Below are 17,931 nucleotides of genomic sequence, written 5' to 3'. Positions count from 1 at the left end.
ATTACTATCCAGTCTTTAACACTCTCAGAGACCCAAGAAGGAAATAATATTAGCTGAGTAAACAGGAAGTGTAAAATAGTGATTTCTAAAAAATATGAATAATGACAGAAAAAAATGGCTGTCTGGACAGTTACCCAAAGTTCCTCTTTAACATGTGGCATCTATCTTCAGCCTACAGGCCTAGCATATCTGACAGACTTTTCTGTGAAGCAGGATATTCTGAAGGGCTGTCTCTCCTTGTCTTGACAATGTTTGTCAGTCTCTTTCATGTCCTGCTTCTCTAATTAGGACAGCATACTGTCAGCATTTGAGGCAGGGGCATCTTCTTGCCTAGTGGCCTACTTTTGCCACAATGAAAGTTAACTCAATAGGGCCATCCGCTCCTATTGGAGATTTTTCAGGAACTCTTCCTTGATCAAACTTTATTTTTCTTAACCCAGAATGAATCTGTAGCCTCTCATTTCCTGTGAAAACAAAAACAAAACCTCTTCTCTAAAGTAACATATCTTTTGACTTAAATTTTGAAACCAAGGCATTTTCAAAACACATATGTTGAGTTAATCCAGCAGCATTTATAATCAAATGTTTTCTAGCAGCTGTTGCTCCTTCCTCAGCAGTCAAACGACTCAATAACAATGCAATAACATACAGTATCTTGATTATGGTTGTATTTTCCCTCTTTACATGGCTGTTTTAATATGCTGTCTTTTATTTTTATTTAGGTTTTTTTGAGACAGGGTTTCTCTGTGTATCTTGTGCCACATTGGGCACCATTTTTAGCACAAATAATATTTTTAAGATGAATGATAATAACCAGCATGGCTGTTTTACTTTTCCGATCTCCAGGCAAGCTTTATTTGTTAAAATACAAATGAAATGGCACTACAGTTTGCTCCCTTCACTTCCTCTTCTTGACCCACACAGCCCCCTTACCTTTGCCCTTTCCTAATAAACCTCCACGTGGGTTTGTTGAGCTCTGTGCTTCATTCCTCACAGGGTCCTATGGCTGCTACATCACTACATAGTGCAAAGGTCCCTTTAAGAGACAAGCTCTGCCCACTCCCACTCTCTCTTTCTGCCCTTTCTCTGAGGAAGCAGGTCACTGTATCTCTGTCTCTTTCTCTTCCTCTTTCTCTCTCTCCCCTCTCTTCCACAATACACACTTCCTTGCTATATACGCTCTGTTTGTTGGTGTGTCTGTCCCTCACCCGTCTTGGGCTCTCACTCATTTCATGGCCCCTTGGCTCACCAAGGTCCACTGAGCATCATTCTGCAGCAGGCATGCTTTATTATGTGGGTTTTGGGACTGAACTAAGGTCTTCATGCTTGTTTAGCAGTCTACAGGCATCACTCCAGATCCCAGTACTAAGGCTTTTTACCCTATGACCACTTCAGGGAATCAGGTACCCAGGTAAGGAGGTCTGTGCTGTGTTGTCCCAACGCCTTGTGGAGGAGCACACAGTTGAGCTACCTAGAAAGGTTTGCGGAGACTGTGCGAGGCAGCAAGTGACAAGGCACTCTGAGATGAGGGCATCTCTGAGCTTGAACCAGGGGACAATACATTTTATTAGGAGAGCTCCCTCATCATCGCACCAGGGCTAGGGAGACAGCCCAGTTGCTTAAAGCTCTTACTGCATACATGAGGACCTGAGCTCAGATCCCCAGAACCCCCATAAAAGCCAGACACAGTTGTGAGTATCTATAATCCCAGTGTTCCTACAGGGAGATGAGACATGGAGGCAGGGGATCTGTAGATGGTCACAGGCCTGCTAGCCTGGCATAGGCAGTAATAAAAGGCAAAAGACCAAAAAAAAAAAAAAAAGGCAAAAGACCCTGTCTAAAACCAAGATAGAAGGCAAGGACTGGCGTGGAAGTGTACCTGCACTTACATACTCACATACATTCAGATGTCTGGACAGACAGACAGACAGATAGACACACACACACAATTGTAAATTAACTCTATCCTAGTAGCCATTGTAAGGAAATGTTTTTTTTTCCTATGTAACAATAGGATGGAATCAATGGCAAAATTTGAAAACAACCATCAGAGAACAGAAGTTGGGTGAACAGTCTGAATCCCACGATTAAGAACAATGACAAAGAAAATGGCATCAATTCAGCAAAGGCAGGAATTATAGAAAAGAATGGATAGAGGAATTTGTTAAGTAAAAACATTAAATAAGATGTCAAGTACAATTCTACCTGTCAAGATTCAGTATTAATCTAAGATAAATTCTCAACTAAAAATACTTCCAGGTGGAAATTTACAAGACACCGGAAACAACAACAAAGCACAGTGAGAGCTGTGGGTGATCAGCTAGAGAAGCCACGGCAGGGACTAGTCACAAAAACAAGGGTGATTCTTTTTTTTTTGGGGGGGGGGGGTTCGAGACAGGGTTTCTCTGTGGCTTTGGAGCCTGTCCTGGAACTAGCTCTGTAGACCAGGCTGGTCTCGAACTCACAGAGATCCGCCTGCCTCTGCCTCCCGAGTGCTGGGATTAAAGGCGTGTGCCACCATCGCCCGGCTTAGCAAGGGTGATTCTGAGCAACATATAACTCAGATTCCTAGGGCTGAAATACACCTTCCCACTATTTCTGGGGCAGAGGCAGGAAGGCAGGCTTCAGCCCTGCTTGGGGCAATAGATACAGAAATCACAGAAGCCACCCAGAGACCCAGTGCCACCACCTCCCCACCCCAGGACACTCCCGGGCAAGACTTAGCATGATTTGGAAAGAAATGTGAATCGTCCACTTGTGCACTGAAAGCAGTTTGCAGACACAGACAGCAGAACAGTGGAGTTACACATTACAGTCTGAAGCTATCATGCATGCAGTAGCAGATTTCACTCAGAAATAAAATGATGTCTGTAAAGATTTGAAAAATGATTTGATCCTGTTTGCGTTTTGTAGACAGGCTATGTAAAGTTGCACTGTTTTTTTTTTAAACCCATAAACCAGCCACAAAATTGAACATATGGAACACTGAGCACTAAGAAAAAAACTCAACAATTTTCAAAAATCAGAACTCCTACAGACCATTTGATTTTGCCAAAGTTCAATACAATTAGAAATGATCTGAAGATAATGTACAAAAAACACACACCATCTAGTATTAAGAAAGATATAAAAATTACAAACCAAATATGGATTAGAGTGCATAAAAAAAACATCAGGAGTCTAACAAAAATGGAAATGGAGAGGAGAAGCCAGAGTTTTAATTTCACTTACAAGAATATAATAAATACTGAAAATATGTTTATACCCAACTGAATGAAATGAATAAAAAGTGTAAATAGTTTTAGCAGGAGAAATAAATTAAAGGACAGAAATTAATGTAGTGGAGCCAGATAAAATGTCTACTGTTAATTATTAAAAGATAAAACTACAGATAACATTTAAAGAAGACCAATAAAATCAGTCAACTTGCATCTGATTATAATAAAACAAGACTATCTGAGTGCAAACACATTCCCATGTAAATAATGAGGTCCATGGCTGACCACGGACATGGAGGAGTCTCAAGCTGTGAAATATAAAGACCTTTATACTAACTTGGAAACATTATGCAAGAGAAATAGTTTGTCAGGAATATGTAAAAACAAAAACTGAATTTGAAACAATTGAAAGCCCATTATGAAATTTTAAATGTCTACCCCTTAAATATCAATAGGGCTACACAGTTTTGTAGGAGATTCAGAAATCAAATCTTCAACAAAAGACCAGCAGTGTATTCATGAAAAAAAGATCTAGAATATGAAGCATAGAGATTGCAGGGTGGTCAGTTTACTCTGCGAGGCTGAGCAATTCCCTCCACGAGGACCTAAGATGAGAAGGCCACTTTGAAACACAGAGCGGAAATTTCCTGTAACAGAGACAGGCAGGGTGCTGTGTGGAGAGGCTGAGACAAGGGAACCCCTGCGATTACAAACATGAAGTGAGACTGTTTGAAAAGATACAAACTTTCCAGTGATATTTTAGTCGACCCATCACAGTCTTACAAATGCAATATTCATTTCCAGGAAATAAGTAGGAAGGCTGTAACTGTGTGATAGTTGTGAGTCCCTAGCACAAAGTGAGGAGGTTTGAACACCCTCATTATGAGTAAGTAGTTCTGGAGGCTGGAGAGGTGGCTTTGTAGGGAAGAGCTCTTGCTGCTTTGGTAGAGGACCCAAGCTGTGCTCCTAGCACCTAGGCTGAGCAGCTCACAACTGCCTGTAACCCCAGCTCCAGAGGATCCAATGCCCTCTGCTGGTCTCTGGGGACACCTGCACACACACATTTAAAAAAAGAAAACAACTAAATCTTTAAAAAAATTAATGGGTGGTGCTGTTTCAGGAATAATTACTAGATAATCTACCCTGCTGATCTTTGATGGGAAACAAATCACTTGACCATCTATATACACACACCACACAATATTGGATTTCAGAGAAGGTTGCACTAAAAGCCAGGACAGTTATTCCAATGTGTTTATTCAGAGAATGGAGGCCCAGTGAAGTTCTGTGTCCTTGCAAGAAGGCAGCCAGAGAGGTTTGTTAGGAGTATTTGCAAAAGAGGGAGTTGAGTTTGGAGTTTACTGGAGAACTTGAGGAACTTGGCTCAGGGCTGGGTGATTTTGTCAGAGTTTAGCAACATAACTGATCCTTGTTGAGTGTGTAGGCAATAATCTAAAGAACTTGGTCAATGGCCGGCAAAGGTCAAGGCCAGCCTGGGCTCACACTCCTACGCAGCACACAGCTGGTCCATCAAGGCTCTCTGTATTCTCATCAAGTATGGTGAGTCTGCTTATTGTCTGAGAACCCAAGGGGAACTGGAAGCCCCGGCAGTCACATTAGTGGTACATCATCTTTATCAAGGGCAGAGGGATCAGGATTTCCCCTCTCATCATAATCCTGGGTGTGGCAAAGGAGCAAAGCAAAGACTTAGAAATGAATTGCTGTGTTGGGAAGAAATAGAGGCATCTGCATATGTATCGATACATTGAGAATATTCAAGAAAATATGCAAAAAAAATTTGGTAGGTCAGCCAAATTTAAAAACGGTATGAATGAAGTTCCTCCCTACATATCAGCAGTTACCAAATTAGAAACTGAAAATTAAAAAAAAAGGAAAATACAACATTCCTCTGTATTCAGCAAATCTAAGCACAAAATAATCGGACACAAACCTGAAAAATTACAAAGTTATAAAATATAAGCAAAATACATTAACAGAGATCTGGTAACTTTAATATTTAAAGGTGTATATTTTTCCCATTATCTTTAGACCATCTCACCAAAATCTCTCAGACTTTTTACTTGAACATTCAGATAGAGACACAAATACATAATAAAAACCAAGAAAACATTGGGTTGGCATGGAAGACTGCCATAGAGCTGTGTGTCCTGGTGTGTGTCTTACCCGTGCCTGACTGAAGCCACTTTAGGAGGAACGAGGCTCTATTCCAGCTTAGAGTTCAGGGGATCCAGTCAACCACAGCAGGGAAGACACGGCTGCACCATCGTGAGGCCAGCTAGTCACATTGCAGGACAGAGAGATAACAAGACAGGAGGGAGTCTGAAGGACGTTGAAGCCTGACAATAATGCTGGACTTCCTCCAGTCAGGCCCCACCCACTGAAGGCTCTCTCACCTTCTCGAGCAGCGCACCTGCTGGGAACCAAGAGTTCAAACACAAGCCCATGTGGACATTTCACAATTAAACCACAAAAGTACCATTTTGATCAGAAATAATTGATGGCTTTGTGACTTGTGTAAGCCTCAATGGTCTGATTACCAGGATGGGATCGTAATTCCTAAAGTGGGATGAAGATTTTGAGGCAATCTGTGCCATTATCTTTGATCAAAATAGCATCTCAAGATTGTGGGAAATTCAGTGTTCTAGTGAAGAGTGTAGGAGCAATTCAGATTTAGAAAATTAAAGAAACCAAACTCTTGTATTCCAGAATGGGAAATTTCAAAGTATATAAATTAGAAGAAATTTGAGACAATATACACAAAATACTTTGAGGAGAACACATATAATTTAGACTTTAAAAAAGGAGACAGAATGTGACGAAGGGAAACATTATTTTGATGAGATAACAAATGGTGAATCCTGGGAAACAATATATAGTTAGAGTTTATTATGTATCATACACACAAAAATAAGAATCAGCAAAGAAAAGATGTTGTTGAAAAGAGAAATGAGAGAAAAGATGTTTATAAGAAATTCAGAGGTTAAGGATAGCATTAAAAAGGTGCTTAATATTTCGAGCAAGTGGATTTTAGCCATAATACTTTGTTTGGAGATTCAAAATTAAAATCATTAATCCTCCCCTCCAGCTGCAAGAATGTAGGCAAACAGACCTTTCCACAGGCAGCACAGAAACCAGCAGCTGGGAGAAGCCCTCCGGGTATGAGCTACTGACCTACACAAAAACAGCAGGCGCTTTGATGAAGAAATTTTACTTCTGGATATTAGCTTCACAGTTAAAAACAAAACATCCACTTTGACAATAGAGGTGGTGGCATGTGCTTGTAACCTCGGAACTGAGGAGGCAGACACAGACATCTTTTGTGTGGTATGAAAGGAGGGAGGGAGGGAGAGAGTCTCACAGAGCCTTTGGCCATCATGTGGCCTACAATGGCTGGTCAAAGAGCTGTGCTTATCTCTGAATTTTTGTGATGAGATTGCTAGGCCTGTTTTCTTGTTTGTTTGTTTTGTTTTCTAAATGATGACCCTAGAAAATTGAACTCGGGTTCTGATACTTGTATTGCCTGACAAAATACAGTGCTTTGTCAACCAAGTTATCTTCCCAGCCTCCAAACCAATGCCCATTCCCGACAAGTTAACCAGTTTAGGATGCTCTGCTATAGCAGCACAAATGGACCACAAGCCCTGCACTGAAACCAACTCCCACGTTCCCTGTACCACAGGGCTTTCCCAGCCAGAACCACAAGACTCCGCATCCAACCTCCTAGGTCTCTTCTGATCAATAGGCAGTCTAGACATGATGAAAACAGACGTGAGGACAAACTCCTGTGTGGTTAGGACCTCCTTCCCTGCGGCTGTTGGGAAGGCCTCTGACACCTGGACCGGCGGTGTCCCCACAGTCTGCCAAGCCAGTCTAATCCAGTCAGAGCCATCCCAGGGCCCTTGTAACCCTCACCTGACCGCTTCTGACATTTGAGAAAAAAATTGCTGTCTGGAGGTTTCAGGAGCTGTAGGGAAACATTCATGGGAAGGAAGGAAGGAATGTCTTTCCTTTCGCTGTGCCTTTGTGGTTATTTTGCTATTGGGATTCACAGATAATATAATTCAAAGAATGTACTGTGTGTCTTGAGACTTTAATATCTTTATTTCCAAAAATAATATTTAATTCATTCTTTGAGAATTTTATTCAAATGTATTTTAATTGTATTACATACCCCTGCCTCAACTTCTCCCAGATCTACCATCTCCACCCTCACCTCTCTATCCACGCAACCAAAGAAAACATTGAGTCTCTACCCCACATTCAATAAATCTAGTCTGCTGCTTTGGAGACTGGGGCCTTCCCTGGAGAGTGGCTCACCTACCAGGGGTCACATCATTGAAGAAAATTGACTAGTTTCTCTCTCCTAGCAGTTATCAAATGCCAATACCTACTCAGCTACCCTTTTCTGTCTTGGGATTTTTTTTTTAAAGATTTATTTATTTATTATGTGTACTGCATTCCTTTCATGTGTGCCTGCATGCCAGAAGGGGGCGCCAGGTCTCATTACAGATGGTTGTGAGCCGGGAATTGAACTCAGGACCTCTAGAAGAACAGTCAGTGCTCTTAACCTCTGAGCCATCTCTCCAGCCCCTCTGTCCTGGGACTTTTTCCGGCTTATGGTTACCCAAATGTTGTGCATACTGACACAAACACTGAGTTCAGACTTGCAACTGTCCTGTTGTTTCTGGAAAACACTGTCTTCTTGAGGTCACCCCCACCTCTGGTTCTCTCTCTCTCTCTCTCTCTCTCTCTCTCTCTCTCTCTCTCTCTCTCACACACACACACACACACACACACACACAAGCTCTCCATGTGATGAGGGAATCTTAATAGTGATAGTGGGTTAAAGTGGGATCCTTCAACTCCCAGAGCAGCAGGAAAACCTTCCTGCCAAAATCAGAGAAAAGGCACACTGTTTTAGGGAACTGCTTCTGTGTGCATGTGTGTGTGTGTGTGTCATATGGGTCATGTGCACATCTGTGCATTTGGATGGAGGCCAGAGGTTGATCTTGGGTGTATCTCTCAGGTACTGTTCACCTTATTTATTTATCATTTATTTATTTAGAGACAGAGTCTCTCCTATTTCTGGGGCTTCCAGTTCAGCTAGCCGTCCAGTGAATCCTGGAGGTCCACCTGGGTCCAGCCTCCCCACTCTGATTTGTTCTGTTTTGTTTTAGTGTGTGTTCTGAGGATCAAACCCACATCCTCATGCTTCTTCTTGTCTGGCAAGCACTTTGCTGATGGAACTATTTGCTAAGCCCAACTTTTAGGTATTTTGTTTCTTTTCCTTAGGTATTTTGTTTCTCTTCCTTCAGTCATCTTTCTTAGAATGGCAACAAAGTGAAAAGAACAGCACCTTCCCCTGAACCTTCTGCAAAGCTGATGGACTGATTAGATATCAGTCATGGTGGAGGGGTGGGAATGTTGCAAGTTCAGAGCTTAAGTATCATTTATCTTGGGCTATCTTTAACCCCTTAGTAACCATTCCTCGTCCAAGTCTGTGTCTCGCCATGTCTCATGACTAACAGGTAAAATCCCTTGGGAATGCATCTCTATAACAGAACATTAGCTTCCACCAACTAAAACACCAAGGATGCTACTGGATTGAGCATGGAGCCTCGAGCTGAGATTTCCCCACTTTGCTGCCAACTGTCTACTTAATGTTTCTACCTATGTGTTTGAAATTTTGTTCTGTTACTAAAAACTTGATAAACTATTTCCACATTGGGGCATGGAATCTGGGGTAAGCCAAATCTGTGTTTCTGGGCCACGGTCACTCATATTTGACTCCAGAAGACAATATCTCCTATCCTTTTTGCAGTAAGAGTTCCCTCCCCACCCCCCCACCCCCGTATGTGTGTGTGCGCGCACATGTGTGTACGTGTGTGTACAATAATTTTGGAAAAGAAGCTGTGTCTGCACAGACTGATTGACCAGTTAGGAGTCCAGTACCATGGAGAGGTTGGAATGCTGTGTGTGTAGAAGTTAGTTACCTTATCTTGGGCTAGTTCTAAGCCCTCCAGGACAGCCATTCCTTGTCCACCTCTGTATTAGAGCTAACATCTTGGGACTAACAGATAGAAACCTTTTGGAACCTATGAGCATAGCAGAAAGCCAGCTTCCACCAACCCAGATCTCAGAATGTCATCACTGTCCAGTCATCTAGGGTCTATAGAAAAGCTTCCCCCATCTTACTGTACCTGCCTCCCAGATGTACCTACCAGCGTATTTTAGAGCTGTTTGGATTAATTCATTAATTTAACTTATTTCTCTGTCTTGTAAAACTATAAAAACTTTATGAAACTGCTTCCATATTGGAATGTGGAATTGGGAATAACTTAAATCTGTGTTCCAGGGCTGTGGTCAGTCAAAAATGGCTCCGGAATAAACTATCTCTTTTTCCCTTTGAGATGAGAACTGCGGTTTTTCCATTGACATGTGTGTGTGTGCGTGTGCGTGCATGTGTGTGTGTGTGTATGTGTGTGTTTAATCTTGAGAACAATTTTATTAGCATTTAAAAGAGAAACCCCAGGGTGTCAAGCTGTAAGCCCGAGCAGCTGCCTGGAGGAGAAAGATGAAGAAGAAAGAGAAGACTGTGTTATTTCAGTTAGTCATGGAAGTCAACTGTGGTGGACAAGAGGCCACTGGGGAGCAGAGCTTTAGAGAAAGAACGAAAAAGCCCACAGAATCAGGGAAAGCATAAACTTGGGTCCCGGCCAGCAACCAAAAGAAAGAGACAGAAGCGAAGAAAAGGCAAATGCTGTGGCTTCACTCAGAAAGGCAGGCAGACGAAACAGAACCCCGTGGTGGCTCGGGACTGCTGAAAGTTGTGTTGGGCAATGACAGCGGGAAACCTGGACGCGATAAAACACGGAGACAATGCCGAGAAGGAAAGAAGCAGCCTTTGAAGCCCTCCCTGGGTGCTCTGCTTTCAGACAGCATCCTAGCCGTGGGTGCCTTTCCCTTAGACACAGAAACCAAGCCAGGGTACAAGCAGGGCAGAATAAAGAAGTTCCTTTCGCTGCCAGTGGGATTACTGGCACCCACTACTTTCAATAACAAAGTATTTTATTAAATTGTATTTCAAGTTAAGAGAAGAAAATGAAACGGTATTTAAAGGGAGCAGGGTGCTGAGCTTTAAATAAACGTTGCCTTGCCACAAAAAGATGCAATTCTGTGAACGAAGCCTGTGAGGTTGAGAAGGGAAACGTGAAAGACATTAGGGGCCTGGAGCCTTTCCGTTCCCAGCTCCACGGCTCAATTTCAGGAACTATTAACGACGCAGCGTTATTAAAGACAAGGTTCTGGTGTTGCCACTTACAGGTTCTCGGGATTTGGGGGGTGATATTTATGTTGCCTTCATCAAAGTGAATAGCCTTTGAATCCCATCTTGTAATCCCTGTTCCCACTTTCATCCTTTCCTCTATTTAAGTGGACTTAATATTTAGGAGTTCTTTGTCTCACAGTTCTGGATCTTTTGGCTGAATTGGCTGAATTTTTTATTTTGCTTTATTCTCTTGTTTGATGTCTTTTTTTTTTTTTTTATCACCAAGTGTCCCCTCTACCAGAAAGCCCTTCTGTCTGTTCTTTCCATAAATTCCTGGCAACAACACTGTCGGCTGCCCCTGTAATTAGAGTGGACTCAAACTGGGTAAATGGCAATTTTTTTTTTTAGTTCACACTCCACCATCCTTCATGGGGTAGCCTTGAACTGTGTTCTTTAATGGAACAAAACGCACATAATACAAACTTAAAATTTAAACATCTAAAAAAAAAATTTAAACATCTACCTCTTGGTTCACATGCTGTTCAGGCCTACCACTGTGCGTCAGTGGGAAGACATTTTCCCTTCTACAGTCTCTGATGGTTGTAGGCATTCCCGTTGTCTGTGTGTCGGCATGTGGGCACGTGTGTATGAGTGCCTGTATGAGGGCTGGTACACCCTTGTCATGGAATGCATGCATGCGGTGGTCAGGGGACCATCTCACAATCTCATGTGGCAGCCTTTACTTTTCAGCTTGTTTGAAACAGCTCTCCCTCCCTCCTTCCCTTTGTTTCTCTCTCTCTCTGTCTCTGTATCTGCCCCGCCACCTTTCTGTCACTCCCCACTGCGCTCGCTAGGCTAACTGTCCCACAAGCTTCTGGAGACCATCCTGTGCCCCCCTCTCACTCACCATAGCAACACTGGGATGACAGGTCTGTGATGTGTACACAACTTATCTGGATTCTAGGGATTCAAACTCAGGTCTCACACTTGCATGATCACACAACTCTCCTGATCCCCAGTCATTAGAGGTTTTCGTTTGCTTTTGCTTCTGTTTATTGAGACAGGGTTTTTCTGTCACTTTGGAACCTGTCTTGGAACTCACTCTGTAGACCAGGCTGGCCTCGAACTCACAGAGATCCACTTATCTTACTCCCAAGTGCTGGGATTAAAGGTGTGTGCCACCACCAACCGACTATTATAGGCTTTTTAAAAATGTGTTTATTGTTATTATTCCTGGATGTCAGTTTGGCTGGCTATGACGTTCCAATAATTATTTTTTAATTTTAATAAATTTTATTGTTATCAAACTTTCTCAGTGCCATTGTATTCCAGCATTGGATGTGATTTGAGTCTGAGGCTAGTTGCATGATTCATGCTGGTCATGCCTCTCTCCCTTGCTTTCTACATGATAATACAAAATGTCCATATTAGTCAGGGTTCTCTGCAGTAACAGAACATGCAGAGTGAATCTCTCTGCATATAGAAAGGGAATTTATTAGACTGATTTTCAGGCTATGGTCTGGCTAATCCAATAATGAAGTTTCAAGAATCCAGTAGTTCTTCACTCCACAGGGCCGCATCAGCTGGTCTTCGATATACACCGGAATCCCAAAGAAGCAGGCTCCACTGCCAGTGGAGGAACGGGTGTGCTGTGCTAGCAAGATGAGGGCAAGCAGTGAGTCAGCAAAGCTTCCTCCTTCTCCGTCCTTTATATAGGTTGACAGCAGAAGGTTAGAGGTGGGTCTTCCCACCTCAATAGATCTGGATGAGAAGGAGAGCTTCTCACTTTGACTTATTTAATTAAGCAAAAATGTCTCACAGGTGTGCCCAACTATTTGGGGGTTTTAGTTAATTCTAGATATAGTCAAACTGACAACCAAAATAGCCATCACAATGTCCTTATTATTTTTGTTGTTGTTGTCAATCTCTTTTAGTTAGTGTAGAAGAATGGGTTTCTCTGTGACATTTCTTGTGTATGAATCCTTGTATTTGAATCATATTCATGTTCCCGTTCCTCTCTCAGAATAGACCCCCTAGAGCCTTCAACCCTACTGACTATCCCTCATAGGACTGGAAGGTACTCTGCATTAACCCAGCTAGGCACCCTGAAACCTCTAATGGTGGCCTGTCTACATAGTCCCCTAGTGCGACAGTGTCACGGAAGCTATGGGAGTAACCCATCAGCGTCTGATTGGGTCAGAGGTCCATTCCATGAGACGGAACCCATGCCTGACACTGCTAAGGTATCCTGAAACATGAAACTGGATAGGCCATGGGTCTAGGGGAAAACAAGATGCTATGTTCTGTTAAAGGGACATATCAATACAATGGACTCCCAATGGCATTCTGCTCTATCCATAGATCAATGTCCTGCTCAGCCATCATCAGAGAAGCTTCTTCTTGCTGTAGGTCAGAACTGACACAGAGACCTACAACTGGACAATGGGCAGAGAGTGAGAGACTTTGGAGTACCCAGTCCTAAATAGGATGTCTTCATGATACCCCTTCCTTCAGGGCTCAGAGAGCTATGTGATATAGGGGGTGGCAGAAAAAGTGTTAGAGCCGGAAGTAGTGAATGATTCCAAAGAAACAGTCTTCCAGACTCAACATGACTAACACACAAACAAACTTACAGAAACTGTGGTAGCACACACAGGGCCTACACAGGTTCAAGGCACTGGGCTCCTAGGTCTGAGATGAGTGGACCATGCCTATACTGTTTATCTATGTTTATGTCTCCTCCATTTTAGCCTGAACTTCCTATTAGGACTAAAGATGGGTTTTGGTGGTTGTGGGGGAGACTACTGGCCTTCTTTGTTCCACTTCCTAATGTGGTCACTGAGAAGAAACCTTCTATTGCTTTTCACTCTTATCTATGCCTTTAACTGGACTAGTGAGGATGGGTGGCCAAACCTGGTAGTGGGGGGGTGGGTGGGGGACTGTCAAGACCCAGGCTCTGACCCTAACTGTGCTAACATCTAGGTCAGGGATGCTACCCATTACCCTTCACTGCCTTAACTGAGGCGTCTCCACCTGAACTGTCCGGTGTATTGGCATGGCGCCTGCCATCCCTACAGCCTCCTGCGGTCTCACCTGGGGCTATACCAGCTTTACTTCAGTAACTCTCACAAAGATTTACTTCAGTAATTCTCACAAAGAATCCACAGCAGCTCAGTCTTAAACAATAGGGTCCCTCTCAACAGGACACCGAGTCACAAGCTCAGAGCCAAGGAGCATGCCAGCAAAAGGGCACACTCTTCATGCCTTTCACCACAACCTCGGGCTGGATGCAGGACACAGACCTGCTGGCCTGTCCCACAGGTAGGACGCACGCTGGTCTCCTTTAGTCCTGTCGATGGGGCTTCTGCTCCCCTCCCCCTCCGGGGAGCTGCACAGCTGCAGCTAGAGCTGTCTGCTTCTTTTCAGGGCACAGCCCTTCTGTATGTCAGCTCATTTCGTCTGTCCTGTCAACCCCCTGCAGGGTTTCATATGCTCCTCCACCCTTTCCCTCTCTGCAACCGGCTCGTCTTTGTTATCCCGACTCCTCTCATTCGCTCCCCTACGTGGAGGCAGCCTCTGATCTATTATTTTACCCCCAAGTCTCCACAATGGCCTTTTTAATCCCTACTGCTTATTAACTTAGCCAAGCCATATCGCAATGGCAACGGCTCTGGGTAGAATTTTCCAGAGGGACGGAGCGCCTTTTAGATCTGTTTCAATTTGGATTCTTTCATTCATGAACATTTCCTTCAATTTTATCTCTAAATATATTCTTTCCTTCTTTGTGGGATTTCCATTCAAGGACACCAGTTGATGGTATCGTGGCTTTCCCATGCCTCCCTTGTCTATTCCTTGCCTGCCTGTCTCTGTGTCTTTGTTCCTGATGTTACTATTATTTGACTTGTGTAGTTCACTGCATTGCTTTGGTGCCTCTGGTTATTTTTGTTTGTTTGGTTGTTTTTCGGTTGCTCTTTGTTTTGTGGTTTTTCTTTGCTTGTTTTATTCTCTTTTTAACTAATTCCCTCATCCTTCATCTCAGGACTCACATTTAACAGGTTTTCTCTGCTATAAAGGGCTCACATGAAACCCGCCTTCCATCATGTTGTCGTTGTGGTTTCTCTTGGCCTGATTTCTCCCAATGGAGGTTTGTCTAGCTACTGGTGCCTTTCTATCTGTTCCACAGGCAGTAACACCCTAGGGCAAGTTTTCTTCCACACTCTTTCAGACTTTTCTGATATTAATTATCTTCCTCCCAATTACCAGCCAAGACTGCATGCTGACCTTTGAATGACCTTCACTGAGAGTGAACCTGCATTTCTCCCTGCCTCTGAGAGCCTCAGGAAGGCCAGGTGAATTCTAATTGATTTTATTAATAAAACCTTGGGGCCAGATATGCTGCAAGATCAGAGAGAGAAAGAAGTTAGCCACAGCCAACGCTTACCTTGCTAACTCCTCAGTTGAAAAATGGCTGAGCTCCTGTCTCCTCCTGCCTTATTACATTCTTCTCTCCACCCAACCATGTCACTTCCTGCCTGTCCAGACCTCCAGACCTCTATGGTTAACTAGTGGCTACCTCTGCCCTCTGATCTCCAGGCAAGCTTTGTTAGAGCACAAACAAATATCACCACAGTGAGCTTCCTTCTTCTCTCTATTGGTTACTTGTCTCATAGCTGCCGAAGAGATCTGACCAAATCAACCTAGAGAACAGAGGGTTTATGTTTGCTCACTGTGCGAGGCTCAGTCCCGGTGGAAGTCACTGCAGCAGGACTGGAGCGCCAGCTCTACCACAGTGCTGAGTTTCGAGCAAGGAGCTGAGGATTTAGAGAAACACCACACAGCTGGTCATTGGTACTAAGAGAAAGCCATTTATTGAAGGGCGAACGTGGTCTGTGTATACACGGGCTTGCAGCACTGTGGGAAAACCTAGGGTTGGGAAGTTCCTGTTATTGAAGGGCCTAATCAGTAAACAACTAAGTGGAACAAGGAGCTTGCCGCTAGGCCAGGAGGTGCAAGATGTACTTGCTAGCCAAGGTCAGCAGGGAATAAACAGACATGGGGCAGGGCGGAGCAACACAGGACCTTGACACAAATAGTCACAGTGCACCCTTGTCAGGAAGAAGGAGTGCAGTGAGGGCTGGTGCTGAGCTTGCTCCTCCCCTTACGAACTCTGGGACCCCAGCCCCTGGGTTGGTGGCACTCAGACTTAGGATGCATTTTTCCACCTCAGTTAACCTAATCTAGAAACTCCCTGCAGATATACCTGGGGTTTATGTCCTAGGTGATATTAGATCCTCGTCAAGTTGACAGTCAGTATAAGCCACCATATCCTGTCTAGACTGAGCTTTAGTTTTTAACGTGTGGTAACTTTATTCTGTTATCACCAAATTTGGGAAAGTCGGAAGAATGCTTGAGAGAAACGTTCCCTTATCTCCTCTCTGTTCAAGTTCAACTTGACGGGGGACTGTAGTGCTTTCTGAGCGTGGATACGCTGATCTTTCATTTTGATTCCCTTTGCACACGCATGCGCACAAAAGAGATGAACCCTGAGTATCGTTCCTCCACTACTCTCTGTTGTGATTTTTTAAAAAAGCAGTGTGTGAGAGAGAAAGAAACCATGTGACAGAGTTCATGTCAGGGGTTTTTATTAAGGAAAGGGTACGTAGAAAGAAGGCGAGGGGGAGGACTGGCCTCTGGGGACAGGAGCAGCAGAAGAGAAGAGAGGTGCAGAGGTGGGGGGAGACAGAGAGACAGGCAGGGAAGCAGAGAGAAAGAGAGAAAGGGACAGAGAGAGGGGGGAGGGAGGGAGGGAGAAGTTGGGCAGGGCCCTTTTAAAAGGGAACATAGTGAATGTGCACAGGAGGTGCTCTTAGTGGCTGAGGACTTAGCCTGTCAGAACCCCAAGGGCCGACCAGTACAGATGCCTGAATGCTAACACTCTCCATCCTACTTCTTTGAGACCATCTCTTGCTGACTGGAACTCCCCAGGAGTCTAGGCTGGAAGGCCAGCAAGCCTCAGGCAGCCATCCGTCTCCGCCTCCTCAGCTCTGGTGCTATAATCTTGAGCTACCACACTGGTCTTCTTCTCTTTTATTTTTTAACCTAGATTCTAGGAATCAAGCTCAGATTCTCATGCGTGTTCAGCAAATGCGCTACCACCTGAGCTACCACACCAGTGCCATTTGTTGCTCCTTTTTAAAGCTGTGGAGTAATGTGCCCTGGGCCCAGGGCCCTGTCGAAGGCAATTGATGAGGACTGTGTTAGCTCTCTTCCACAGATGTCAATTATGTCTTCTGTTAGAGTCCTCCAAGGCCTTGCCTCAGCTTCTGCACACCCTAGCCCATCCTATTTTAAGTGGGAACCCACAACCAATAACCTTGGGCCACACTTGCTGTGTGCACCAGCATCCTTTCAGGACTGCAAATCCCTCCTTTGGAATAGCCACTGGCACCTTATTCCTGTGTTGGTGAGGAACACGCATTTCCTTTTTTCTTACATGACCAGAGACATAGCGTCTTTATTGTGCAGTGAATGAAATCACAGTTCGGGGATTGGGGCGTTGCTTAGTTGGCGAAGTGCTTGCTTTGCACACACACAAGGATCCGAGTTTCATTCCTTGGATCACCACAAACATGCTGAACCTGTTGTTACATGGTTGAACCACCAACACTAGGGAGGTGGAGACATGCGGATACGTGGGAGTCATTGCCTGGCAGCCTAGACTGCTCCAGAAGTCCTAAGCAATAGTGAGAGACTGTTTAACTTGAAAACATGGTAGATGACGTGTGAGCAATACCTAGGGAACACTGCCGGTCTGTGGTGGCCTGAGCTGATTCACTATGGGCTCCCCTGTGGATGCTAGGGAGATAGTTCTTTGGGGGAAAGAAACAGCTGGAGGGAATGGCTGCACACAGGAAGTGTATGGAGAATGCCATTCCGTCTTTCACTTATTAAAAATCTCTCTCTCTCTCTCTCTCTCTCTCTCTCTCTCTCTCTCTCTCTGTGTGTGTGTGTGTGTGTGTGTGTGTATGCTTGTGTGAGGGGTATTCCATACACATGTGTGTTTGGTGTGCGAATGTGGACAGTACAGAGGAGAATATTAGTGTCCTGCTCTCCACTTTATTCCCTTGAGGCAGAGTCTCTCACTGAAACTGGAACTGGGCTTCCACTTGTAAGCCCACATCATCTTCCTCTCTGCTTTCACAGCATTAGGATTAGAGGCACACCCAAGATCATGCCTGGCTTTTTACATGGGTGCTAGGGATTCAGATCCTGTTCCTCAAGTATTTGCAGCAATGCCTCTGATCTCCTGAACCATATCTCCAACCCTGGGTTTCATTCTCTGACAAGTGAACCAGAAGTTCAGAGAGGACTATGGACAGCTGAGAGATATATACATTGGCAATATAAACATTTTAGAAAGCAGAT

Source organism: Microtus ochrogaster, linkage group LG2 (genome assembly GCF_000317375.1).
Source record: "Microtus ochrogaster isolate Prairie Vole_2 linkage group LG2, MicOch1.0, whole genome shotgun sequence".
Taxonomy (NCBI): Eukaryota; Metazoa; Chordata; class Mammalia; order Rodentia; family Cricetidae; genus Microtus; species Microtus ochrogaster.
The sequence above is the reverse complement of the archived record's forward strand: the minus strand, read 5'-3'. Positions refer to the sequence as shown.